Here is an 18137-nt window from a genome sequence, read left to right on the forward strand (position 1 = left end):
TAATATTTGAAAACTTTTATTGTATGCCTTTATTTTAATTTTGAAATTTGAACTGAGTTTCAAAGTGACGCAAGTTTATCAACCGTAAGCGAGGTGACATGGCATCATTAGCAGAGGTTCAGTATAGCTTAATTATCCGAGTGTCACAGCCATCCAGGCCATTCCTCTAGTCACCAACACCTCATGTTATTCTCTAGCGATAGCAGCCTCACACCGTAGCTGAACCAGTGAACCCTCGTACTCCCCTCCGCATGGGCATCCACTGTTGTGTCTTTGACATCTCAGGGTCATTCCCTTCCTACGCCTCTCCATCATCACCGCGTTGGTTCTCTCGGCGCGGCGTGGTCAACTTTGTCAAAAAACGACAACCATCGGAAGAGGCATGTACGTGGAGTGGCTGACAGTAAGAACCTGCATGGCCCATGGCCGCACATGAGGAAGTCCCTCCTTTTTATGCGAAAACAAATGATTTCTCCCCGTGACAGGTTTGATCCACCAGCTACATCTTCGCATGCAGGGAAGTGCTTGCTTTATTATGCCAAAAAAAGTTACCTCTCCCTGACAGCTCGGACCCACCAGCTTTATTATCATCTATTTCACAAAAATATAGATTGTACCAAAGATGCTATTTTTTTTCTTTTTATTCTAACTCGAAAAAGAAAAAAGAAAAACCCAGAAAACATCTTTGCATGCAAGGTAGTGCCACCTTATTACGAACAAAAAATGATTCCCCCTACTAGCTAGGACCCCCCAGATTTGGAGGCTGACTTGTGGGCCAACTAAGTTGACGTGTACGGGTTTTGTCAACTTAGTCAAAACGATTCTAGCTGCACTGACCGTTGGATGTTACATCAATGGCATGTTGCATCATCAACATTTGATGTTCTTGCTCCAGCCGTCCAAACTAGGCCCACCATATCGCCTGCTCCAACCTTTTGTGGCCGGCTGTGCTGCCGCGCAGGCCTCACAGACCGACCATACTACGACTGGCTAGGCCTTCCCTCTACTCACCCACACCCCCTATTATTCTCCGGTGACGGCATCCTTACACCGCAACCAAAGCAGTGAACCCTCGTACTCCTCTTCGCGTGGGCATCCACCTGCCTCGTCCTCTATGGATCCTCGTCACCCTTCCTAGGCCTCACCGTCGTCCACCGCCTTGATGCTCCCGGCGCCTCGTGGTCAACAAGGTCAACGAACAACAGCCGTCGGAACTGGACTTTAGGCTGTGAGGCTGACAACTGGACCTGCTTGCTACATCTTCGAACACAAGAAAGTGCCTCCATATTACTCGCAAAATAAAAATGATTCCACACCCTAACACCCGGGACCCACCAGCTATATGTTCGCACGCAAGGAAGTGCATCCTTATCCTCCCTGACAACTGGGACCCACCCGGTCGAAGCGTACGTAGCGTCGTCGCGAACGTGTACATACATACTGGTCGATCGGTCTCTCTGCAATGATGAACCGTGGCCGAGCAAGCAGCGGCACGAATAGTAGTAGAGCCCCTGACGTAGACGTTCAGGCGGTCCCTTCTAAACCGTGTACACGTTTGTACATCCACATGCCAAAAAATACGGCCATGTACATACATATAGGCGGGGTCTCGAACGCGTAGTCGCGCATATGTATGGCCAGGGCTTGTGTACATGGAGAGGCAACGGATGGCAACAACGTCGTATTGTTTATCGGAAGCCAACCGGCTGGGCCGGAATGGAGAAACTATGTTGTGTTCATTGGGAGGCAACTGAATGCATTGTGTTCACCGGGAGCCAACCGGCTTGGATGGAACAGCCAAAATGGGGTCTGGCGTACTACTGAACAGAGGAAATGGACTTCTGTTCGAGTGCCTATGGTCGAAACGGGTTCCTCTTAATAAGAAGGGGTGCGGCGTACCGCAAAACGGAGGAAACAGACTTGTTGGAGTGCTACGGCCGAAATGGGGGTCCTGTTCATCGGGAGGGTTGTGGTGTACCGCAAAATGGAACTCCATGGGCTACTGTTCATCCACCATCGACTTCCTCCAGCCTCCACTTGCTAATTTTCATCCACGGTCGACTTCCTCCTACCTCCACCAGCTACTGTTCATTGACGGGGTCCTATTCATCCAGCCTCCACCGGCTACTGTTGAACCAGCCCTCCACGGGGTCCTCTTCAACGAGCCCTCCATGGGCTACTGTTCAACCATCCCTCCACGGGGTCCTGTTCAACCAGCCCTTCATGGGGTTGAAAGGATCGAGAAGAAGTGTCTAGGGGGTTGGGTGATTAGATCCTCAACAAGCAAAAGTGGCAGTTTTAAAATTCTTCAAGTTGAGGTGGGGTTTTAGCACAAGTTTAAGCATTCACAATACATTTCAAGCAAGCACTGCAAGAGTATGAGCAGTGGAAAGAGTAAAGAATGCTAATTGCAAGAAAGTAAAGGGATGGGATTGGAGTGTGCAAACGCAATGAAGACACGAAGATTTTTGGCGTGGTTCCGATAGGTGGTGCTATCGTACATCCATGTTGATGGAGACTTCAACCGATGAACGCTAACGGTTGCGCGAGTCCATGCAAGGCTCCACACACGAAGGGCCCACGAAGAAGCAACCTTGTCTCTCCCACCATGGACGTCGCCCATGAACGACTTGCCTCATTCGGGTAGATCTTCACGAAGTAGGAGATCTCCTTGCCCTTACAAAGTCTTTGGTTCAACTCCACAATCTTGTGGAGGCTCCCAAGTGAAACCTAACCAATCTAGGAGACACCACTCTCCAAAAGGTAATAGATGGTGTGATGATGATGAACTCCTTGCTATTGTGCCTCAAATGATAGTCTCCCCAACACTCAACTCTCTCACACAGATTTGGCTATGGTGGAAAGATGATTTGAGTAGAAAGCAACTTGGGGAAGGATAGAGATCATGATTCTTGTGGTTGGGTTGGTCTTGGTCTCAACACATGAGTAGGTGGTTCTCTCTCATAAAATGAGTAGTGTAAGTGTAGGCACGTTCTGATGGCTCTCTCTTGAATGGAGATGGGGGTGGAGGGGTGTATATAGCCTCCACACAAAATCCAAATGTTACACACATTTGACCCAACTCGGTCAAACCGAATAGAAGAACTCGTTGAGACTGATTTATTTCAAAATGTGAACATTAGGAATCTCGATTGGACCGATTGGATTTACTCGCTGGGACCGTGCTAGGGCTAGGGAAAACCTCTTCTCGATGGGGCCGAGTGCCTGAACTCGGTGAGACCGATTTCAGCAAAGAGCAAACAAAGAGTTAGTCAAGCAAACTCGATGGGACCGATTGCTCATTTCGGTGAGACCAAAATAATTACAACAGGCGACAGAGAGTTTACAAGGCCATCCCAGTGAGACCGAGATCGGTATCGTTGTGACCGAATTGTCTAGGATTTCTAGCAGTGGCTAAGTCAAAAGAACTCAGTGGCACCGGATAGATCAAATCGGTGGGGCTGAGTTTGACTTTGGGTTTTGGACATATGTGGAAATGAGAAAGTGGTTGATGGTTTTGGAGCAATATCGCAGAGCACTTTGAGAAAGTGGACCATTAAGCAGCACCTCATCCTCTTTTAATAGTATTGGCTTTCCTATATACTCAATGTGATCTTAGATCATTGAAATGAAAATGAAGAGTCCTGAGCTATTGCCAATCTTTGTCCTTAGCATTTTGAAGGGGTTCCACATCCTCTTATCCTTGCCATGCCATTGTTGAACCGATCTGAAATACACTAGGTAAAGGTATTAGTCCAACAAGAGATATGTTAATATTAATTACCAAAATCACCCAAGGAGCACTTGTTCTTTCAAGGGTCATGTTAACCATCCCTCCACCGGCTATTGTTCAACCAGCCCTCCACGGGGTCTTGTTCAACCAATCTTCCATGGGGTCCTGTTCAACCAGCCCTTCACGGGGTCCCTCCACCGGATACTGTTCATCCACATCCACCTCCTCGATCGGGGTCCTGTTCATCCAGAGGCAACGGCCTCTACTACCACGGGATCCTGTTCATCCAACCCCCACCAGGAACTGTTCATCCAACCCCCATCGGGGACTATTCATCAAGAGGCAGCTTCGATTGTCTTCAGTTAGCAGCAGTAGCGAAGGAATCACTCAGGTTCAGTTAACAGCCAAGGGATCGATCAGGGTTCAATAATATAGCTAGTGCAATCACTCGGGTTCAGTTAGAGCCAAACGCCTCGCTAGGGTTCAGTTAGAGCCCTACGCCTTGCACACACGCGCGTACGTGTATGAGAGAAACATGCAAGCCTCCGTGCATCGCTAGGCCTGGACCACCCACCATAACTGGGAACTCCCCGGAATTTTCCTCGCCCTCGCTTCTACCACAATTTTTTCCATCATGCATGGCCCAAAAATGTCATGCAGGTGCGTCCTCCGCCTTCCTAGGTTGAAAAGCCCATTTTCTGTCATACTTTTTCATAGAAGTAGGAACCGGCCACATCTATGATGATACATGCTTTTCTCACAATTATCGTCATAGAAGTGTCATAAGCATGACATGAAAAAAAAATGTTCGGCGCAAAATGTCACACATGTGTCTTTTTTGTAGTGGGTGTTTATTTCTCCTGACTTGTGCACGGACAGAAAGCCTCCGCGCTGATGGCCATGGCTTGTCGGGCGAATGGCTACCTCAATGCAGTCGAGCCAATCAAGCACATTCAGAGCCAACACAAGGCCAAGACTAAGAAGCCGCTCTTCGTGAGATCAAGGAGCATATCAAGAAAACCAAGCCAAGCATACAAGTCAAGGATTCCAAGAGAAGTGTCCCTTGATGGCCAGGCGAGGCTGGCAAGGTCGATACAACAAGAAGGCGCAGATCCAAACCGTGCCAGCCGCGCCTCCGGGGCAACCGGAGACTGTGGCACGCACCCCTACAGGAAAGCTCGCCAAGCCCTGTCGCTGGCAGACACAGGCTAGATTGCCACCTCTCCACCGCAGCACGACGCTGGTCACTTATCAATGCAGTGTCAAGGCCCCAACTAGCTAAGTGGCTCTCATAAAGCACGTCACATTTTACTGGAAGAAAGATCATGCCCATTTGACACTCTTCTAAGGGCATGTCAAGATGATAAGATAAGCTGGCTAAGCGGGATATAAGCTTGCCGGGGATGCACACCCGCACACCACCTAAGGTAGCATTTATGAAATTTTGTCCTAAGTGCCACAGTTAGGTATGATAGCACTATTAGTTATATAATCATAAGATAATGATTGTTTTGCCACTGTGGTTACCCCTTAAGCTATAAAAGTAGGCCCAAGGCAACCTAGAGGTGGATTTAGACCCCCTCACACTTGTACACGTGTAGGAGCTCTCCCCGAGGCCACCTTGCTAGGCTTGAGCGCTGCATGTTGTTGTGTTTCCACCATCCAATCCACCAAACAAGGAGTAGGATTTTACGCTTTCCAGCGGCCCGAACCTGGGAACAAAACGATCAGATCCCCATCGTCGTGCTGCCTCATGGATTCCGCTCTTTGTGCAAAAGGATCTCCCCCTTTGCCGAACCACAAAGGGGCTCCAAGCCCCATAGGTGATCGTGTTCATCCACGACATCTTTGGGGCGCCAGGTAGGGGGAGTCGCTTGCGCGAACCTGAAGTACTAAATAGCGCGTCGATCTTCATCATCATCTGTCGCTCACCTCAAGAAGTGATGAGCACATGGCTTCGAACAAAAGGAGTGATGCTGCTCCCTAGCCTTGTCTTTTCCAGACTCTGTCGCTCACCTCCAACACTGCGGAAGCAACAACGAGAGCGAGAGACGATGGCACTGCGGTAGGCATGGTTGGCACGGATAACGTGGCCATCATGCCGCCCACGTCAAAAAAGCGAGGCGGGCCGTGTAGCGGCGCCGCCCTTCTTGTGGCCCCCTATCGAGCATGTCCGATCCCAAGAGGTGCCGCTTGGTCGGACAAACAAGAAAACAATGTGTACTTGGCCTCCCTCTCCCTTCTTGATCACCAATGATTGGGTTGCGCTAGGGCGATGCCACCAGCATCGATGAGCCCGCGTAGGACTTGGTCCTACATTTGTCCCGCCAAGGGAAAATCATGTGTTGAATGCTGGTGCGAATCCGTTGGTTGGCACCCCAGGCAAGCGAACACTGGCAAGGCCAAATGCGCTAGCATGTCCTTCACGCCAGTTGCCGAGGGATCATTGGAAGTAAAGAAAAAGGAGAGAGGAGCCACTTTTTACCCTTTCCACTATGTTTTATTAGTTGCAAATGTATATGCTGACCCCCCGGCCCGTGCTGGGTTGGGCGTGTGACTAATGGACTACCTAGTTCCTCCTTTTCGTTCTTTCCAGTTTTCCCTCTTTCAGGGTGAAAATAGATATACGTGCACGGTCTCCCCCGGAGACACGGAGAGGAGGGACGACCATGGGTGGAGGAGGTGATACTATGCATAATCAAACATGCACCCCAATAGGGGGAAGCATAAACAAAAGCTAAGTGGACATGCTTGTAAATTTTTTGTAGGACTCGCACTTGTTCATCCCTCGGACAACCAAGGTTTCGTATGACGTACCCTCTGCGCGATGGAACCTTGTCGTTTCTGTTTGCGCCCCTGCTTTCTTTCGAGCCTGCTCAATAGAGCAGGTGGCAGCATCGGGGACTATTGAGGAAAAAATCCACTGACAGCGTGTCCTTGATGTCTACTACACAACCTTGTTCTTGTAGACGTTGTTGGGCCTCCAAGTCCAGAGGTTTGTAGGACAGTAGCAAATTTCCCTCAAGTGGATGACCTAAGGTTTATCAATCCGTGGGAGGCGTAGGATGAAGATGGTCTTTCTCAAACAACCCTGCAACCAAATAACAAAGAGTCTCTTGTGTCCCCAATACACCCAATACAATGGTAAATTGTATAGGTGCACTAGTTCGATGAAGAGATGGTGATACAAGTGCAATATGGATGGTAGATATGAGTATTTGTAATCTGAAAATATAAAAACAGCAAGGTAACAAGTGGTAAAAGTGAGCGTAAACGGTATTGCAATGCTAGGAAACAAGGCCTAGGGTTCATACTTTCACTAGTGCAAGTTCTCTCAAAAATAATAACATAACTGGATCATATAACTATCCCTCAACATGCAACAAAGAGTCATTCCAAAGCCACTAATAGTGGAGAACAAATGAAGAGATTATTCTAGGGTACAAAACCACCTCAAAGTTATCCTTTCTGATCGATCTATTCAATAGTCCGTTGTAAAATAACATGAAGCTATTCTTTCCGTTCGATCTATCATAGAGTTCGCACTAGAATAACACCTTAAGACACAAATCAACCAAAACCCTAATGTAACCTAGATACTCCAATGACAACTCAAGTATCCGTGGGCATGATTATACGATATGCATCACACAATCTCAGATTCATCTATTCAACCAACATAAAGAACTTCAAAGAGTGCCCCAAAGTTTCTACCGAAGAGTCAGGACGAAAACGTGTGCCAACCCCTATGCATAAGTTCACAAGGTCACTGAACCCGCAAGTTGATCACCAAAACATACATCAAGTAGATCACGTGAATATTCCATTGTCACCACAGATAAGCATGGCAAGACATAAATCAAGTGTTCTCAAATCCTTAAAGACTCAATTCGAGAAGACAACTTCAAGGGGAAAACTCAATTCATCACAAGAGAGTACAGGGGGAGAAACATCATAAGATCCAACTATAATAGCAAAGCTCGCGGTACATCAAGATCGTGCCAAATCAAGAACACGAGAAAGAGATCAAACACATAGCTACTGGTACATACCCTCAGCTCCAAGGGTGAACTACTCCCTCCTCGTCATGGAGAGCGCCGGGATGATGAAGATGGCCACCGGTGAGGGATCCCCCCCCCCCGGCAGGGTGCTGGACCGGGCTCCCAAGAGGTTTTTGGTGGCTATAGAGGCTTGCAGCGGCGGAACTCCTGATCTATTGTGCTCTCCGATGTTTTTAGGGTATATGGACATATATGGGCGAAAGAAGCCGGTCAGGGGAGCCACGAGGGGTCCACGAGGGTGGGGGCGGGCCCAGGGCGGTAGGGCACACCTCCCTGCCTCGTGGCTTCCTTGTTGCTTCCCTTATGTGCACTCCAAATCCCGTGGATTGCTTCCGTTCCAAAAATAACTCTCCCGAAGGTTTCATTCCGTTTGGACTCCATTTGATATTCCTTTTCTTCGAAACACTGAAATAGGCAAGAAAACAACAATATGGGCTGGGCCTCCGGTTAATAGGTTAGTCCCAAAAATGATATAAAAGTGTAAAGTAAAGCCCATAAACATCCAAAACAGGTACTATAATAGCATGGAACAATAAAAAAATATAGATACATTGGAGACATATCAAGCATCCCCAAGCTTAATTCCTGCTCGTCCTCGAGTAGGTAAATGATAAAAACAGAATTTTTCATGTGGAATGCTGCCTAGCATATTTCTCAATGTATTTTTCTTTATTGTGGCATGAATGTACAGATCCAAATGATTCAAAATAAAAGTTCATATTGACATTAGAAATAGTAATACTTCAAGCATACTAACAAAGCAATCATGTCTTCTCAAAATAACATGGCTAAAGAAAGTTCATCCCTACAAAATCATATAGTTTGGTCATGCTCCATTTTCGTCACACAAGAATGCTCTCATCTTGCACACCCTCGATGACAAGCCAAGCAATTGTTTCATACTTTAGCAATATCAAACTTTTTTCAACTTTCACGCAATACATGGGTGTGAGCCATGGATATGGCACTATGGGTGGAATAGAATATGATGATGGAGGTTGTGTGGAGAAGACAAAAAAGAAGAAAATCTCATGTTAATGAGGCTAATCAATGGGCTATGGAGATGCCCATCAATTGATGTCAACATGAGGAGTAGGGATTGCCATGCAACGGATGCACTAGAGCTAAAAATGTATGAAAGCTCAACAAAAGAAACTAAGTAGGGGTGCATCCAACTTTCTTGCTCACGAAGACCTAGGGCATTTTGCGGAAGCCCGTCGTTGGAATATACAAGCCAAGTTCTATATTGAAAAATTCCCACTAGTATATGAAAGTGACAACAAATGAGACTCTCTATATGAAGAACATGGTGCTACTTTGAAGCACAAGTGTGAAAAAGGATAGTAACATTGTCCCCCTTTTTTTCTTTTTTTTGGGCCTTCCTTTTTTTATTTGGCCTTTCTTTTTTTAATTTTATTTTTTTTCTTTGGCCTTTTTTTGGCCTTTCTTTTTTTTCTTTTTTTATAAGGGTCAATGCTCTAATAATGATGATCATCACACTTCTATTTATTTACAACTCATGAGTTACAACTCAAGACTAGAACAAGATATGACTCTATATGAATGCCACCGGTGGTGTACCGGGATGGGCAATGAATCAAGAGTGACATGTATGAAAAATTATGAAGGTGGATTTGCCACAAATATGATGTCAACTACATGATCATGCAAGGCAATATGACAATGATGATGCGTGTCATGATACGGAATGGTGGAAAGTTGCATGGCAATATATCTCGGATTGGCTATGGAAATGCCATAATAGGTAGGTATGGTGGCTATTTTTAGGAAGATATAAGGAGGTTTATGTGTGATTGAGCGTATCGTATCACGGGGTTTGGATGCACCGGCGAAGTTTGCACCAACTCTCAAGGTGAGAAAGGGCAATGCACGGTACTGAAGAGGCTAGCAATGATGGAAGGGTAAGAGTGCGTATAATCCATGGACTCACATTAGTAATAAAGAAGTCATATAATTATTGCAAAAATCTACAAGTCATCAAAAACCAAGCACTACTTGCATTCTCCTAGGGGGATAGATTGGTAGGAAAAGACCATCGCTCGTCCCCGACCGCCACTCATAAGGATGACAATCTAAGAACACCTCATGTTTCAAATTTGTTACACAACGGTTACCATACGTGCATGCTACGGGACTTGCCAACTTCAACACAAGTATTCTTTAAATTCACAATTACCCAACTAGCATGACTCTAATATCACCACCTCTATATCTCAAAACAATTATAAAGCATCAAATTGATTATAGCATCCAATTCACTTTCTATGAGAGTTTTTATTATACCCAACTTGGATGCCCATCATTATAGGACCAATTTTATAGCCATAGAAAATCACCATGTTGTTCTAAAAGACTCTCAAAATAATATAAGTGAAGAATGAGAGATTAACAATTTCTACAAAATAAGGCCACCGCCGTGCTCTAAAAGATATAAGTGAAGCACTAGAGCAAACGACAAACTACTCTGAAAGATATAAGTGAAGATCAATGAGTAGTCAAATAATTGTGCAACTATGTAAAGACTCTCTAACATTTAAGAATTTCAAAACTTAGTACTTTATTCAAACATCAAGCAAAACAAAATAAAATGAAATGATGCTCCAAGCAAACACATATCATGTGGTGAATAAAAATATAGCTCCAAGTAAAGTTACCGATGGACGAACACGAAATAGGGGATGCCTTCCGGGGCATCCCCAAGCTTAGGCTCTTGGTTGTCCTTGAATATTACCTTGGGGTGCCTTGGGAATACCCAAGCTTAGGCTCTTGCCACTCCTAATTCCATAGTCCATCGAATCTTTACCCAAAACTTGAAAACTTCAGAACACAAAACTCAACAGAAAACTCGTAAGCTCCGTTAGTATAAGAAAATAAATCACCACTTGGGTACTGTTGTAAACTCATTCTTAATTCATATTGGTGTAATATCTACTGCATTCCAACTCTTCTATGGTTCATACCCTCCAATACTACTCATAGATTCATCAAAATAAGCAAACAACACATAGAAAACAGAATCTGTCAAAAACAGAAAAGTCTGTAGTAATATGTATCAAACATATACTTATGGAACTCAAAAAATCCTACAAAATTAGGAAAGCGTGAGCAATTTGTGTACAAATTCATAGAAAAAATAATAAGATCATAATCACGTTTCTGTGAATTACCAAAACTAATTTACTGGGTGCAAAAGTTTCTGATTTTCAATAGGATCAACACAACTATCACCGTAAGCTATCCTAAAGGTCTTACTTGGCATTTTATTGAAACAAAATCTATGAAACATGATTACTACAGTAGCATAATCTTGTGGACACACAAAAAACAGTAAAGGAAAATATTGGGTTGTCTCCCAACAAGCGCTTTTCTTTAATGCCTTTCTAGCTAGGCATGAGGATTTCAATGATGCTCACATAAAAGATAAGAATTGAAACATAACGGGAGCATCATGAAGAATATGACTAGCACATTTAAGCCTTACCCACTTCCTATTCATAGGTATTTTGTGAGCAAACAACTTATGGGAACAATAATCAACTAGCATAGGATTCAGTAGCATCATGAATGAATTCAACAATATAACCAGCACCTAAAGCATTCTTTTCATGATCTACTTGCACAAAAAATTTACTACTCTCTACATAAGCAAAATTCTTCTCATTCGGAATAGTGGGAGTATTATAAGAGACTTGAATACTATAAATTGTTTCCATATTAAAAGAGTAATGTTCAGAAAAAGGGTAACCATAATCATGACAAGTTTTATAAATATAATCATCACTACTTTTTATAGCACAAGTTTCATCACAATAATCATCATAAGTAGCAACTTTGTTCTCATCATAATCAATTGAAACCTCTTCCAAAATAGTGGACTCATCACTAAATAAGGTCATGACCTCTCCAAATCCACCTTCATAATTATTATAAGATTCAACATCTTCCAAAATAGTGGGATCATTACTTCCTAATGTAGACACTCTTCCAAACCCACTTTCATCAATATAACCATCATAAATAGGAGGCATGCTATCATCATAATAAATTTGCTCATCAAAAACTTGGGAGGCTAAAAATATCATCTTCATTAAGCGTAGCATCCCCAAGCTTGGGACAAACATTAATTGCAGCAAATATATTCTCAAACATGTCATTCTCATCAAACATAGCATCCCCAAGCTTGGGCCTTTTCATATCATAAGCATAATCACTCTCATCAATAATAGTATGGATAGCAACAATAGTGTAGCAATTATCATCATCACAATGAGTAATAGGAGAAACATCATTTGGGAGGGATACTTTTCTACCTTTGCTTCTCCGTCTTCCCTTTTTCTTCTTCACATCATGTGTGGGTTTATCCCTCTTTTTTGAGCTCCGTATTGATGAGTTTGGTTGAATAGAAAGCTCCTCCTCGTTACCTGATTCATCATAAGAAATAATAGGAGGATATTGGGAAATCTCTTCCCTTTCATTAGTATTCTCATCATCTTCTATTTGGTTTCTTTTCTTTATTTAATTGGCAATATAAGTATTTTCAATGCAATTCACCGCACAATACATATAAATTTCCTCTAGATCAATATCAAGGAATTTCTTAAGGTTAAATTCTGGAATATGCTTAGTTGCACGTTTCAATTCTTCATAACCCAAAAGCAAACTAAGTTCATTATGATGTACAAGGGAAATCAAGTCATCACAATTTTCGGACACGATATGATCATGAAACAATTTGCATCGGAGATTTAAATGACCATGTTCATTACAAAGTTCACAAGTACGGTAAAGATATTTTAAATTTTCAGCACTCTTATCTAGCCTTTCTTGCAACCATTTAGTTTCTAAATACTTATGCCTCTTGCAAAATCTATCTTCTCTATTTTGTGCGTACTTGCAAACCCAATGCACTCCACAAAAATTGACATGCTTATAAGAGACCTTTCCATCATGACTAGTGAAATCATCATTAGTACTATGGATATTCAAGGAGTTCATACTAACAACATTGCAATCATACTCATCATTCAAAGATTTAGTACCAAACATTTTATAGACTTCTTCTTCTTCTAGCACTTGAGCACAATTTTCCTTTTCATCATACTTATGAAAGATGTTAAAAAGATGAAGCGTATGAGGTAAACTCAATTCCATTTCTTTTATGTAGTTTTCTTTTACAAACTAAACTAGTGATAAAACAAGAAACAAAAACATTCGATTCCAAGATCTAAAGATATACCTTCAAGCACTCACCTCCCCGGCAACGTCGCGAGAAAAGAGCTTGATGTCTACTACACAACCTTCTTCTTGTAGACGTTGTTGGGCCTCCAAGTGCAGAGGTTTGTAGGACAGTAGAAAATTTCCCTCAAGTGGATGACCTAAGGTTTATCAATTCGTGGGAGGCGTAGGATGAAGATGGTCTCTCTCAAACAACCCTGCAACCAAATAACAAAGAGTCTCTTGTGTCCCCAACACACCCAATACAATGGTAAATCGTATAGGTGCACTAGTTCGGCGAAGAGATGGTGATACAAGTGCAATATGGATGGTAGATATGAGTGTTTGTAATCTGAAAATATAAAAACAGCAAGGTAACAAGTGGTAAAAGTGAGCGTAAACGGTATTGCAATGCTAGGAAACAAGGCCTAGGGTTCATACTTTCACTAGTGCAAGTTCTCTCAGCAATAATAACATAACTGGATCATATAACAATCCCTCAACATGCAACAAAGAGTCACTCCAAATTCACTAATAGCGGAGAACAAACGAAGAGATTATTGTAGGGTACGAAACCACCTCAAAGTTATCCTTTCTGATCGATCTATTCAAGAGTCCATAGTAAAATAACATGAAGCTATTCTTTCCGTTCGATCTATCATAGTGTTCATACTAGAATAACACCTTGAGACACAAATCAACCAAAACCCTAATGTCACCTAGATACTCCAATGTCACCTCAAGTATCCGTGGGCATGATTATACAATTTGCATCATACAATCTCAGATTCATCTATTCAACCAACACAAAGAACTTCAAAGAGTGCCCCAAAGTTTGTACCGAAGAGTCAAGACGAAAACATGTGCCAACCCCTATGCATAAGTTCACAAGGTCACTGAACCCGCAAGTTGATCACCAAAACATACATCAAGTAGATCACGTGAATATCCCATTGTCACCACAGATAAGCACGACAAGACATAAATCAAGTGTTCTCAAATCCTTAAAGACTCAATCCGACAAGACAACTTCAAGGGGAAAACTCAATTCATCACAAGAGAGTAGAGGGGGAAAAACATCATAAGATCCAACAATAATAGCAAAGCTCGCGGTACATCAAGATCGTGCCAAATCAAGAACATAAGAGAGAGATCAAACACATAGCTACTGGTACATACCCACAGCCCCGAGGGTGAACTACTCCCTCCTCGTTATGGAGAGCGCCGGGATGATGAAGATGGCCACCGGTGAGGGATCCCCCCTCTGGCAGGGTGCCGGAACGTGCTCCCGAGAGGTTTTTGGTGGCTATAGAGGATTGTGGCGGCGGAACTCCCGATCTATTGTGCTCTCCGATGTTTTTAGGGTATATGGACATATATAGGCGAGAGAAGTTAGTTAGGGGAGCCACGAGGGGCCTACAAGGGTGGGGGGCGTGCCCAAGGGGTAGGGCACGCCTCCCTGACTCGTGGCTTCCTCGTTACTTCCCTTACGTGCACTCCATGTCCCCTGGATTGCTTCCGTTCCAAAAATAACTCTCTCGAAGGTTTCATTCCATTTGGACTCCGTTTGATATTCCTTTTCTTCGAAACACTGAAATAGGCAAGAAAACAACAATATGGGCTGGGCCTCCGGTTAATAGGTTAGTCCAAAAATTGATATAAAAGTGTAAAGTAAAGCCCATAAACATCCAAAACAGGTAATATAATAGCATGGAACAATCAAAAATTATAGATACGTTGGAGACGTATCAGTCCTTGACAGAAGAATGCGAAGGAACCGTTCCTCAAAGCAATCATGGCAACATGTTGTTGGTGGGCAACCAAAGTACGCGAGGAAGTAAACCATACGAACACCAATGGGGAAATGAAAGAGGGATGGCATGCGTTCGCATATAAACATCATTTCAACCAGCGTTAAATAATGGCAGTATGGAGCTTAATATGAATACATATTGTGTCTTAGTACGTGACAAGTACGGCAGAAAGGGTGACCTAGGGCTAAGTCCGATGACTTCCCTGAAGTCTTGGGACCGAAAGGACTCTGTCAGTGAGGGGGTTGGCCTTCTCTATAGCAGCAGAGGTGTCAGCACCTGGCGGTAGCTTCTTAAAACTGTCGAAGAGGTCAAGGTCCAGGTGGCAGAAGGCGAGGTTACTCAAGACCAGGAAAAGGTCATCGCGGGCAAGCTTCCGGGATTCATCATCAAAACAAGCATCCTAGTCGTCTTCATACATGTTCAGCCCCTCGGTCAAGCCTTCAAAGAAAAGCGTCAGCTTGACACTTGGAACTTCATGCCTGCCAACGGAGAAGGCCCAGCTCTTCATGTCCATTTTGTGATCTGAGCAGTGAAACATTTAGCTATGTCTATCATGCTCTTGAACCAGAGGTCGTGCTGTTGAATCTGGTTTTCCAGTTTGTGTTCCGTGCATTTTTGGAGAGTTCTTGCCTTGGTTAGATCCGCCATCATCAGCTTCTCGCGGCAGCCAGCAGATTCAATTTCCTTCTCCAAAGAGTCGGACCTAGCTTTCATATCAGAAATGGTGCTATTGGCAGTGTCAAGGTCCTAGCTCTTGGAGGAAAGCTGCGATTGTGCCCCCTTCAGAGCGGTCTCTGCTTTCTGTGCTTCCTCTTTGAGGGTCATGATATCCTTGTTACTCCGGGCAAGGTCCTCCGTCAACTTGTTCAGCTAGTCTTTGAGATTGGTCTTGGCAGCAGATGCAGCAGCAAGCTCGTCAGTAACCTTCTTTAATTGGGCTGAGGACTCCAGGGTGAGCACGCTAAGTGTAGCCTTGTGGCTGTCCTCCAAATCCATGGTAAGCTGATGAATAAGCACCACAGGAATTCAACACTTTGTTGACTGCCATGGCGGATGGCAGAGGCATGCCAGGCGGACGACAAACTCCTTTGCCATCAGCAAGCAGATGGCCCTACGTCCGTCTGAATGAACTACGACAAAGGGCTTCTTTGTCGTCTGCTTTAATAAAGCAGACGACAAAGAAGTTTGTTGTCAGCCATCATGAGCAACCACACAACAAAGGACATGGACGACAGAGGGATAGGGTTAGGTCCGTTAGGTGGCTAACAGCGTGTTGTGCCGTCTGCTAGCAGACGGCAAAGAAGGAAATGTCGTTGCCGTCTACTAGCAGATGACAAAGTGTCCAAATAGGCCAGCGCAGGTGCCCCCAGGTTGCACAAGTAGTTGCCACGTGGCAGCTTTGCCGTCAGCTGGCAGATGGCAAAGAAGTTTGTCGTCCGTTGGCAGACAACAAAGTGCTTGTATTGCCGCTAGGTAGTTATGCTATTTTTGAGCTAACTAAGCATATTAAGTCAAAAAATGGTAAGTGTAGGTCATTTTAGAGCTATCCAAGTTAAAATTGGTCATTTTGGAGCTAAGTAAGGTTATTATATCATTTTCGAGGAAAATAAGCTAAGTATATGACAGTTTGGAGCTAAACCAAGGTTATTATGCCATTTTTACCTAAGTAAGCTAATTATGTCATAAATGAACTAGCTAAGATAAGTATAGGTCATTATTGAGATATCCTAGGTAGTTATGCCATTTTTAGTTAACTAAGCATATTAAGTAATTTTTAGGAAAAAATGCTAAGTATAGGTCATTTTATAGCTATCCTAGGTAAAATCGGTCATATTGGAGCTAAGTAAGGTTATTATGTCACTTTCGAGGAAAGTAAGCTAAGTATAGGTCATTTTGGAGCTAAATAGGTCATTTCTTAAGCTAAGTAAGCATTTGTTAAGCAAAACACGTCACGGAGGTGAAGGACCGGTCGTGCTAGTGGCAGACGAAGAAGGATCGGTCGATGCTTGTCGGGAGGCACGCTACACCAAAGATCATTTGCAATGTCTCCTTAGCATGATGCAACTCAAATGTGAATAGTAGTAACTAATGACCATTCAAATGAAACTCATCGTGGTCGCTAGAGCAATTTGGGGCATCGGCGGAGGGGTCTGACCGTTGGCTGGCACACAGACTGCACATTTGGTTCACGAGTCAGTCATATTAGTTAGTAATGAAATGAACATTACTTGCATGATTTGGATAATATGCAGGAGAAACTTACCACGAGGAGCTCGTAGAGGGACCGGTGAGGCGCATTTGTTGGAGATATGCCCTAGAGGCAATCATGTATGATGATATTTCCTATGTGTTTATGAATAAAGATAGTCCTTGGACATTATCAATGATGTGTATCAGCAAGTACGTGACTTGTTTTTGGGACTATGCATTGTATGATGACTGTCCAAAAAGGTACCTAGTCGAAAGGGCTGTGTGGATGCGTAGCCGACTAGACTAGCATATGACACGGTCGATGGCTCGGTCTCACTAGCCATGGAGCATTGGATGCTAACCAGATAATATGGACTTGGAAAGGTCTGGTCGGATTCGACATAGTCGGATCCGAGTCGAGATAAGGTCCGAGTCGGACAGATCCAACTATGAGACGCAGCGATATGTCATCCGTGAGTCTCTAGTACAACATACATTCTATGTCCTAAGACCTGAGCTGACGCATGTATTCGAGATGCTGACAGACTTGCTTTGGGCCGACCAAATGCTACTCCGTGACTGGGTAGTTACAAAGGTAGGTTTCGGGTTTGTCCAGTCCCATGCTGCAAGACATGGTCGAGCAAGATGGGATTTGCCCCTCTGATCAGGAGAGGTATACTCTGGCCCCCTCGTGTGATCCGACCAGGAACAGCATGGCCATGCGACAAGAATTATGAGATAATCCGGATAGTGGTCGGCATCACTGGAACGAGAAAGAGGTCGGGTTAGCACAAGGATGACGGTCTCGCCTTGAGCCCGACAACATATATCGTGCGGCAAAGGGAACAGAAGTGTGACTTGTTGTACAGGTTCGCCTAACCAGCTTCATCGTCTGCTTGGTGGTCGGCACGCCTTGCTAGAGGCCGCTACCAGCCATATAGTCCGGAGGTGATCCGAACTGCGACCAAGCCGGCTTGAACCTAAGGGGTCGCGCACTTAAGGGAAGGAACCTACGAGGCCGGTTCGTAGGACACTGGTCGGATGTGATCCGTACTGGACTAGGAACGTGACCGAGTGGACTTTGGGCTTTAGGGTCCGTGCGAG

The sequence above is a fragment of the Triticum dicoccoides genome, chromosome 4B (assembly GCF_002162155.2).
Source record: "Triticum dicoccoides isolate Atlit2015 ecotype Zavitan chromosome 4B, WEW_v2.0, whole genome shotgun sequence".
In the NCBI taxonomy this organism is placed as follows: Eukaryota; Viridiplantae; Streptophyta; class Magnoliopsida; order Poales; family Poaceae; genus Triticum; species Triticum dicoccoides.